Here is an 11,482-nt window from a genome sequence, read left to right on the forward strand (position 1 = left end):
GTAACTTTCATTTTAAACCTTGAACCTCTAGGATTTCTAATCTTCTGTAACCTTTTTTTTTTTTTCTTCCAAATTTGAGGTTCAAATTTATTTTCCTCACTCATAAATATAGAATTACAAGGTCAACGAGATCTAGCTATGGAGTTTGAAATTTCTTCTCCATGTGCCAATGACCAAATATAAGTTATTTTTTCCTTTAGTTCATAAATATAGAACCACTACGTATGTACATCCATTCTTTTCACCTTTCTCCAACAAGGAGAATCATGAAAACATTTTTCTCCTTCACCATTATAACTTACCTTGAAGATTTAGAAAATGCCAAATTTTAAGATCCGATTGTTCATTCAAAGATCGCTTTTATTTATTTTTAAGAAAATTACATCACATGATACATAACATTGTTAAAATTATCTGAGTGGCGGAGCAAGTAATCGTGAAAAGACCAATTCTTGGGTCACTATGAGGAGTAGGGTTTTTTTTTTTTGTTTGTAAAGAAGAAGAGGGTTCATACTCAATTGAAGGGTAGACATGGTGGTTATGTTTGGAATTGCGAATTTAACCTAATTAAAAGGAAAAAGTTAAAAAAGTGGGTCCACTAAATCTAAAATAAATATAAATAGGAAAATAAAATTGAAGAAAATGGGCCTGCCTAGCGCGTGTGTACAAACATTTGGGTATATTTGGATAATAACAAAAGATGAGCGTTTAAGGGTTACAAAATATCGAAAATAAAAGGTTCAGGGGGGTAATAGGACCCCCGTGAAGTTTAAGTGTGTAGTTGAGAATTGACTAATAGGTTGAGGGGTCATTTGACAATTTTCTCTATAATTTATAATTAAAAACTTTTTTCCACAATTACGACAAATTAAAATAGCTTTTTTATGTATATATCTATACCAAGCTTTTGAACATATGTATATTTTCATCTGAGAAAACTATGAAACCAAACTATATATGGTATTTAGTTATTTCCTGGACATTCCATAATTGCACTATCATTTAGTGAAAAAAAAAAAAGAAGAACGAAAGAACCAATGAGAGTTGTGATGGAATGATAAGTATTTTTTTATTCTTAATCAGAGGTCTCGGGTTCGAGCTTCCCTAAATATGAAGTTGTCTTTGTTAAGGAGCAATTTACCCCTCAAAGTGGAACTTCACGGTGTAAATTCAGATTTAGTCGGGCACCAATATAAATAACGGACACATGAAGAAAAAAAAAAAACTGTTTCATGCACCAGAAAATGACAAAAACGGTTCCTTCGAGGCATTTTCAAAGTAGTTTCTTACATATAATTTTGAAAAAAAAAGACCTTTTTAATGTCGATCAGTTTTTCCTAAAAAACTTCACCTGTAGATTTAGAGGAAATTTCTTTCTTTTTTTTTAAAAGAAAAATAAAATCGATTTACCCATATTTGTGAGAGACAAAAAATGCTGGTATTTGACAAATTTAAAAGACAAAAACTACTCACAAAAAATAATTTAAGAATTAGTTTAAATCCACCCCAAACATAAATTAAAGGACCACTTCTTCTTCTTTTTTATTGATTTCCATTCGATATTCATATTAAAGTTCGATTAAATTTAAATTCGCATTAGGAAGTCTCACATTAGAAGGTAAATTACTCTATTACAAAAGCGACTCTGTACTCAGAGAGTCTCGAACTTGAGACCTCGGATTAAAGATGAAGAAGTATTTATCACTCCAACACAATCGTCATTGTTGGTTTATGTTATTTTCTCTACCACGTAATGCTAGAAAGTTTAATCCAATTGAAATTCACTTCTATCATGTACATATATTTGAGAGCTCGATCATAATAAGTTAATTGTTCTTATCATGCTATGAATAAATTTGATGCAAATTAAAAATCGTTTTATAATTTTTTTCATGTCTATATTTAAAACTCAACAGTTTGATTGATGTAAAATACAATAATTTGTTTAGGTTACTAAATTTTTTTATTGGGTTTCCCTGATTGACAATCTTGGCATTCTCTAGTTTTGAATTTCAAAAAAAAAAAAAAAAGGATAAAAGAAATTTAGGAAAATAGTAATAAAACTTGTTACTATGTATATTAAACGAAAAAAAGATACGAAGAGTTTTTTCCCCTCCCATCTTACATGGCAAGAATACAACTCAAAACTTACGTTACAAATTTTTAGCCCAAAAACAATTCGGTATTTAACCATATATACAACTTTCAATTTTTTTTTATAAAAACATTTTAAAAGTTAATATATAACATTATACTTCAATATATAATATGATATGAAATTATAAAATGTGTGTATATAAATTCATATACAATAACAAACAAATTTATATACTATTAAGGTTCGTTTGGCAATGCGAGATGAAATCATGAAATAAGTTGAAGTTTTATTTGGACCTGCGATTTGGGGTAGATATAAATGTTGAGTTGTTTTTATAAAATATAAACTAATTGTGGGTCAATTTTTGTATTTGAAAAATCCCAAATCACGATTTGAATTTTCAAATCATGATTTTTGAAGAATATAAATTTCATCTCATGATTTTATATCGCATGTTCAAACGCCTACTAAAATTTTGAATATATAAGGTAACTTCATGAACTATACCATAATATAATTATCTAAATAAAATAAAAAAAGGTAGGGCGAAAGTTAAAGTATATCAACCCTTTTCTACTTTCATCATTGCTTAATAAATCAAATAAGAGAAGTAATTTTAGAGAAAAGGCCCAAAATAGTCCATCATTTTTGGGTTAAGACTCAAAGTCATCCTTGAGTTTTTATAAGGAGCACTAATAGTCCCTCATGTTTACAATATTGGTGCACTTTTGGTCCTTCCCTAAGCTTTTGCCTATTTTTTAACATTAATTTTGTCCATTATTTTATGTAAGGAATGCCCCATCGTCTTTTTATACATTTAATAGAAACAATAACTCTATGTGAGAGAAGTGAGAAGAAGAACACCTTGTTCTATTCAGTAGAAATATTACTGCAGCTAAACTAAGAACATTTTAACATATGACATTGCAAGAAAAGAAAAATTTGTACTATTGCATATGAAATCGTTGTGATGAACCTCTCGACTTCACCCGCAATAAGATTTTTACTAAGCAAAACGAGGTGTTTTTCTTCTTACAATCTCTCACATGGAGTTATTATTTCTACTAAATATATAAAATGACGATTAAACATTCCATACATAAATTATGGATAAAATCAATGTTAAGAAATAGGCAAAATTTTGAAGGAGGACCAAAAGTGCACCAATGTTGCAAACATGAGGGACTACATATGAAAACTCAAGGATGACTTTGAGTCTTAACTCAAAGATGAGGGACTATTTTGGGCCTTTTCTCAGTAATTTTATATTTTTTACTTCTCCTTCTTCTTCTTCTTTTTTAAAAAAATGTTTTTCATTGTTTTTTTCATTTGATTTTTAAATAAATAGCATATTATGCAAATTGTTATTAGTGGTAACACGTATCACATTTTTTACAACGAATATTGAAAAAAAAATACAGCTTATAATTAAACGATAACATATTCATTATTTAATGTAATTTCATAAATGAGGTATTGAAAAAATGATTTATACACAATCTTATATTTATCGTGTAAAAATAAGAGATAATTTTCAAAAGAAAAATTTAATCACCTGATATAAATATCGAGGTAATGTTTTTTCTCTACCATATTTGACATTTCCCCAATTTCGACATTACTCAACAAACCAAATAAGAGAAATAATATTTCTCAGTTTTCCCTTGTTTTTTTCATTATATTTTAAAAATAAATATGCATTAGACATTATTAGTAGTAGTGTAAGGCATGTCACAATTTCTCGCGATGTATGTTGAAAGAAAAATTCAACTAACAAATAATAACAATATATTTAATGTAATTTTACAATGTATCGAAAAGTTGGTATGTATACAGTCTCATCCCTATCTTGTAAAAATAAATAAATTATTTATGAAAAAAAATTAGTTACTAAATATAAAATATCGCGAGTAAATACTTTTCTCTACCATACTAATTGTTTTTCCAAGTTCAGCATTGCTTAATATAACGAATAAGAGAAGGAAAAGTTCTATGTTTTAAAATTTGAGGAGGGGGGGCACTAAAATATTGAAACTAAATTTGAGGTACAAAAATAGTCTAGTCTTTTTTAAGAAAAATATTTAACTTCTTAATCTGATAAATCAATATACATTATTATTTCCAAACAAATAATTAAGTAAACAAATTAAGGATAAATATGAAATTTTATTATTTAATCCATGTATAACGAATAAGATATATCTTATTCATGTATAAAAAGTTACATTAATTTTACTATGGGGATAAGGGTATGAAAAATATCCCAACTTTGGTCGAATTTGTTGTTGCGATACTAAACTTTCATGGTAATAGGTCCTCATGAAAGTTAAAGTTTAGTATCGCAATAGCAAATTCGACCAAAGTTGGGGTATTTTTCAAACCCTTATCCCTTTACTATGTTTGGTAGAAGTTTTGTATTAGGTATAAAAGTCAACATAACTTATACCATGTTTAGTTGGTAAGATTTTAAATGTTGTATAAAAGTTATTCATATATTAATTTATACGGTGTTTCGTTGCATTTTTTGTAGTCCTACATAATTAATACTAACATAACTTAGGAGGGAATCTATGTATAAGTTATGCGGGGTAGAAGGTGGAATAAGTTATGTGGTATTAGTTGTACATGTATTAAAATGATAAATTACATATTTACCCTATTAATTTTTTTTAATTGAAAACTTTATTGTTTCCTAACTATGCTTTATTTTTTAAAATTTCTTTTTATATATAGACCGTTTTAATTTCTTTTTATATACTTACAGTTTTTGTTTATTTATGCAAATGTAAATATTTTTTTAATATTCGAAATTTGATTGTATATTTTTTGACGGCACATATGCTAATCAAATATTAGCATTATATATTATTCAATTTATTCCACATATTTAATTAGCATGTATTATTATTTTGTAAATAATATTTATTAATAATTTACAACAAATTCAATATTCAATAGTTAAACCCAACATAACTAAACCATGCATAGCTAATACCCACATAACTAAACCCTGCAACAAAATGGCCCCTTATAACTTATTCCACCTTCTACCCCGCATAAAATTATACATAGATTTCCTCACAAGTTATGTGAGTATTAGCTATGTAGATTTACAAAAATACAACCAAACACCATATAAAATCAATATGATGAAAATATTAACTAATCAAACTGCTTGGATTGTGAGGAAAATATTCAATGCAAGGTATTGACTTGAAGAGAGGGGCTTGCAAGTGACAATAATCGAATTTGGTGTTCTCTAATTTTGACTGAGTTGTTTCTTTCTGCATGTGTTAGCTATGTTGGAATCCAAGAAAGAAAAATTTACCGACGAGAGAATAAAAAAACTTTGTTACTATGGAAGAGTTTCGGCATAGATTTTACATTTTAAAATTGAACTTGCAAAAAATTTTCAATTTGTTTTTCTCAGTGAAAGATGTTCAAACCAGGTTTAGTCAGAAGTTGTTCATACTTCAAGTGAGAAAATTATTTGTTTGTGTATTTTGTCGTCCACCAACTTAACAAGTGAATTGTTGAAGATGCAGTAAAAACTGGAGTTTTTGATGAGGGTTACAAACAAATTTCTCTTTTTCATTCTGTAGGTAAATATACGTTACAACATTTCCCTTTTCATCTTCCAGCATCACCCTTTTCTTTTTTGGTAAAAATATTTGGAGGTTATTTAACCCTTTTTGCAATCACTTTGAGCAATGTTCATCCTAATCGTCAATCAAGAGAGAAGAAGTAGGTTTCTTCTTCGTTCTATGATTTTCCTTTCTATAAAGAGGTGATAAAATGGATATTTTCGTTTCCTCTGTTCTTTTCTAACCATGCCTCTGTTTTAATGTCTTCTCTTAGTTCTCAGGGCACATGAACAAGTGCTTCTGTTTATCTGGAGACCAGAAATCAACAACTAACTACATATGTTGGATCAAAAGCATTTTACATGGTATGCTATGCTATGCTATGCTTTCATTCCAAGTTCTCTTATTTGGTTCATACACTAGCAGCAAAAAATGCTTGCATCTGGATATCATCTCAGCTACCCTTATAGTTCTTATTAAATCTTCTGTGCCATATATTTATGGATTTAGGTTTCCTGCTCAGACTCCTTGCTTATTTATCTCAACAAAATTTTTCAAGTACAGAGGCAATCTCGATCGTGTTACAATTATTCCACACAATTGTGTTTCTGTTCTAATTTTGAGTCATCAAAACTATGGAGATTACACATTTTTGTAATTTTGTTTATCCTTGAAGAGAATTGCATGTTTTTGGTCCTTATTGAGAGAGATACTAGGGAATCTTGCTGCACAATTTAGGTGCCCAACCTCTTATCACTTCCACTTCTAAAGTTAGTCGTTTGGAAGTCGTAATTTGGCAAAGAGGACTCTCTTGTGCTTCCATTCCTTCTTATTGTACTTGTAGCTCAACCCAACTCGGATAGCAAGAAGTGGGTCAACACCAACTGCAAAACATTCAATACTTTCATGCAATAAAAAAAAGAATAATTTGTTGATTTTCCGTATCTATTTTTCCTGCAATGTGACTGCTCTTCGCGTAAAAGCTCCCCTAGGTTCTTGCAATGATGGTTAACAACTCAAGGATCATCGAGTGTATTTTCCGTGCAACAACTTTTTTACTTGTTTGTTATTTGTTTAACCAAGATCTTAATACTCTTTGTGATACCTTGTTATACCGTTATACCACCTCTCCTCGGTGATGTTTTTTTCATATAGCTTTTGTTATGGTTCAGGTGACAATCAGAAATGACACACAGACATATGGTAGATATGCAACAACTGTTGAAACGAAAGATGAGGTGCAGGTTGTTGATGAATGTAAAGCATCAGAAAGTAAAGAAAAATTTAAAATATCTGAACTTGTGAGGATTTCAGGATGTACAGGTACCTTCATATTTCGATAAATAATTAAACCATGTACTTCTTTACACATGTCTTTAAATATCTCTGTACTGTTTGTTTACCAACTGCTTTGAGGAACAAGAACAACTACCAAGTGCCATGGTCGGATTCAGGGTCATAAAATTACACCATAAAATATTAAAAATAACTAAAATGTTCCATCTTTGGCTTCTTCGACTCTAATAGCTTCTTAGATGACTCTAATAGAATGAGGGCTCTCATTTGAGCATGTCGCATTGAATTCGTAGCTCAATAGAGGTGCTTAAAATAAACAATCATATCTATGCGGAGTGCTCTTTTCTGATTCTACAAGAGAAAATATGATAATATCATATAGTGTGATAGCTTAGTTCATAGCACTACCGAGAGTTGTATACCGCATCATGGACTATTTGAATCTCCTTCCATATTTGAATTGTTTTTGCCTTAATGTAATGCTTCCTCTTAGTTACATAGTAAAATTGCAATGACTGATTTCAGAAATTTGGCTAGCCACCATCTCAATTGATTGCACAGAATTGAATTTTTAATTGTTCATGTCTTTAGTATATACTGGTTATGCCACCATTTGGGAACCTATTATCTGTTGCAAAGTATAGTTAATAATTGTTTCTGTTGCTACACCCTCCCTTTTTGTTCATTACATCTAATCCAGGGAATGCATGGATAGATTTAATATAAGCAAATTGAAATTCAAATTAGATACAATGAGTTGATAAATGAAGCAGATTTGACAGGTTACAGTTGCATCTGAAGATAAATAAAAACTTACTACAACCACAATAACACAACCGGTGTAATCTGACTAAGTAGAGTTATGGGGAGGTAAAGACTAAAGTGTACATAGACTTTACCGCTACCTTGGAGATAGAGAGACTGTTTCCGATAGATCCTCAGCCACTACTAAAAAAATTGCAAAAGGAGACCTAAAAAAAGAGACCTCAAAAATAGGTCGCTAAAAAGAGACCTCATGAGGTCGCTATTTGCATCAATAACTTTTTTTATTTTATTTTTAACAGGAGAGACCTCGTGAGGTCAATTTTATAAAAAAATCTTCCTAATTAATAATATAAGTGACTTATTTTAATTTTTTTAGTTTATAGTATGTCTTTGTATAAAATATGCGACCTCACGAGGTCACTATTTGTTAAAATAAAAAATACTAATTTAGGTTTATATATCTTGTGAGATCTCATTTTATTAGTCAAATTTGTAAAATAATATTTTAAAATAAGAGACCTCATGAGGTCTCTTATTTTTATTAAATTAAAATAAGAGGGCATTTTTAATTTAGTTCATTTCCTTTCCTGCTCTTCACCTAAAAGCTAAAAAAAGCCCTAACTTGTCTCTTCCCCATAGTTTTACAGATGTGTAGCCTCCGGTTGTCGTCAAGCCTCTCATCAGTTTGAGGTTTTTTAGTTTTCACCTTCGGAACTCACTCGGTTTGAAGCCAAAGCTTTCGTCATCGATTCAAATTCTCGGTGTCGATTTCTTTCTCTGCAAATAAAGGTGAATCTTTCAATCTTTAAACCAAGTTGTAACTATATTGTTTATTTATTGCAAGCATCCATCAATGTAGACTCTCTCTTTCAATTTACTGCAAGCATTAGTAGAATTTGTGATTCTCTTTTCACTTCATGAACATATAATTAACTTTGGGTTTTACTCTTGTTCTATTTTAATGTCCTGTTTTGACTTCTCATGATGATTAACATGAATGCTAGCAAGTTTTGTATCATATAATTTAGAAGAAGATACATGGGTAGTAATATCTAAGAATAAAGAAATAAACTCGGTTATGAAGATTTTCTATTATATTTTGAGATTATTATACCTTATATCTCATTCTAAATAACTCCTAATAATCATGTGTTGAATTCTGATTTAAATTTAGAACTAATATCATTTTGATTCATGTCTCTGTATGTATTTTGGTTGTTTTTTAACTGAGGAGAGAAAAGTTATATATATATATACACACACACTATAGTCTATAGATATAAACCATCGTGCAATAATGAGGAGAGACAAGTTAAGAAACCATTGTACCGAGAAAGGTCCTTGACCCTTAATAGTGCCTATTGGCTGCATCATCATCATCATCATGCTAGTTGAAGTTGCTGCCTCAAATGCAAGAATCCCCTTAATACTACTAACTGGGAAGATGACTTAATTTCTTGCTTGAAAAATTCAAATTTTGTGTGTAGATGGATCGTAGTTTGATGTATAATAGGAATAATTTTGGTCAAGAGGGGCTAAGGCCTAAAGATACATGGGTAGTAATATCTAAGAATAAAGAAATAAAACCTGTTATGAAGATTTGTATTGTATTTTGAGATTATTATATCTTATATCTCAATCTAAAATAATCACGTTGTAAATTCTGATGCAAACTTAGAACTAATATTGTTTTGGTTTATGTCGTTGTATGTATTTTAGTTGTTTTTAAACTGAAAAATGTATGGATTAGATGTTTTTGCTGATAATTGACAATTAAGATGACTTGTTCTTTGTTTATGAGTAATTAAGATGACATATGGATCTACCTATTATTTTATTGGTTGTAGTAATGAGAAGAGGAAAGTGTTACGTGGGGGCTTGTTCTTATTTTACCGGAGGGGGTTGAATTAGCTCCTCCCGATCGTATCTCTCCCGAGATGAAATATATACTATAGTCTATAGATATAAACCATTGTGCAGTAATGAAGAGAGGAAAGTTAAGAAATCATTGTGCCCAGAAAGGTCCTTGACCCTTCTGTAATAGTGCCACCTTACTACTATTTTTTTAATGATGTATTCTATTTTGATTTATTTAGGGAAGTGGACATTATTTGGGACAAACTGTTGAGAGAAGTATGCTTTTGTAGTCACCAAAGATACATTTATTCATTTGCACAAGGCCTCATTAAGCAGTCCCTACTAGGATTGTTACAATTTGATTTTCAGTAAATTATTACATAAATTAGTGTTTAACAAATTCAATTTTTTGTGATCTTTATGTAGATGAATCGTAGTTGGATGTATAAAATGACTAATTTTGGTCGAATGGGGCTAAGACCTGAATTTGTAGAAGGCGTCACTGGTTTTGTGGAGTATGCAAAGACACTAGAACTTTTTCAACGTAATGGTGTGCTTAAGTGTCCTTGTAATAAATGTCAATGTTTGAATTATGAAAAACCAAATATTGTTAAGGGCGAAGGATCCAAGATTTAAGCAAATGAGTAAGATCGGTAAGAAGGCTAGACCATCTACTAAGGGTGGTTCTCTACACACAAGTGGGGCTCAAAGTCAAGGAAGTATGAGGAGGAAATTGGTATGTATAATTTTTCTGTAAGTTTTTATATATTTTAGGTATTAATATTTAATTACTATTGATTATAACTTAATTAGTTCAATATGTAGGAAAAGGAACTAGGAAGATTGGTAACTTAGACTGAGGCATTCAGGGCAACACACATAAGAAAGAAGAAAAATCTTGAAGATCCAGACGTGTGGGTTGAGCTGCGAGCTGAATTGACCTATGTAAGCCTCTAATTTAAACTAATAGTTACTTGCTTTCTAAATTTATATTCTAATAATAATACCATTCAATTTAAAATTGATATCTTCAAGTTTTGGAGGATTTACGACAAACTTAACCAGAAGAAATCGAGGTATGACACTTACCCAAAAACAGGCTGAGAGAGTGTGGCTAGACTTGATTGGTGGGCCGAGTAGATATGAGTATGCCTATGGCATGCCACAACAAACCTTTTGTGAATATCATTCTGAGTTTGAAGGCCTAAGTAGTTCCTATGATGATGAATCGATGAAGAAAAATTTAGCTATGGAGCAAAAGATAGCTGAGCTATCTAGCCAAGTCCAAGACTCGTGGGCTAGGGAAAGGCGCAGGGACATAGAGTATGAGGGTCTTAAGGCTCAATTAGATGCATTACTTGCTTCAAGAGGGATTCCCCCTTGTTCCAATGACGTCATTTTCCCTCCTCAACCCTCTCGGTCTCAACCTACTCGATATCCAGTCTATGGTCAACAAAGAAATATGACAGATGAGTCTAGTAGTGATGAAGAAGATGAGGATCATGTGGCAAACACACTACCACATTAGTGAAGTTTAGAGTTGTAATAGATAATCTAAGTTCTTTACTTTATGACTTTTTTATGGGACTTATTTTTTTTGTGAATGCATGATAACATTGAAATCCTATTATATAACTTATGGATTTTATGATTTTTCGTTCAATTTCGGATTACGTTGAAGGTGAGTTGCATATTGAGTTGATAAGAGAATATTTAATAAATGTGTTGTATTAGTTGATTGTTGGAAACTCTTTGAGCTTGATTTAGCTAATTAAAAAGGTATTGAATTAATATGACGGTGATGAGCAGCTGCAAAAACAGTTACAAGCTGTTAGCTTTTTTCCAGAAAAAGAGGTCTCTTCTTTGCATTTTATTTTCCAGA

The 11,482-nt window shown here is 30.6% G+C and overlaps 1 pseudogene; it reads left to right on the plus strand.

The window, feature by feature from the left end:
* Positions 1-10,050: 10,050 nt before the first annotated feature.
* LOC125820345 (uncharacterized) lies at positions 10,051-11,166 on the plus strand (annotated as a pseudogene).
* The last annotated feature ends 316 nt before the right edge of the window (positions 11,167-11,482 follow it).

The sequence above is a fragment of the Solanum verrucosum genome, unplaced genomic scaffold (genome assembly GCF_900185275.1).
Source record: "Solanum verrucosum unplaced genomic scaffold, falcon-dt-bn FXZP01000020.1, whole genome shotgun sequence".
Lineage (NCBI taxonomy): Eukaryota > Viridiplantae > Streptophyta > Magnoliopsida > Solanales > Solanaceae > Solanum > Solanum verrucosum.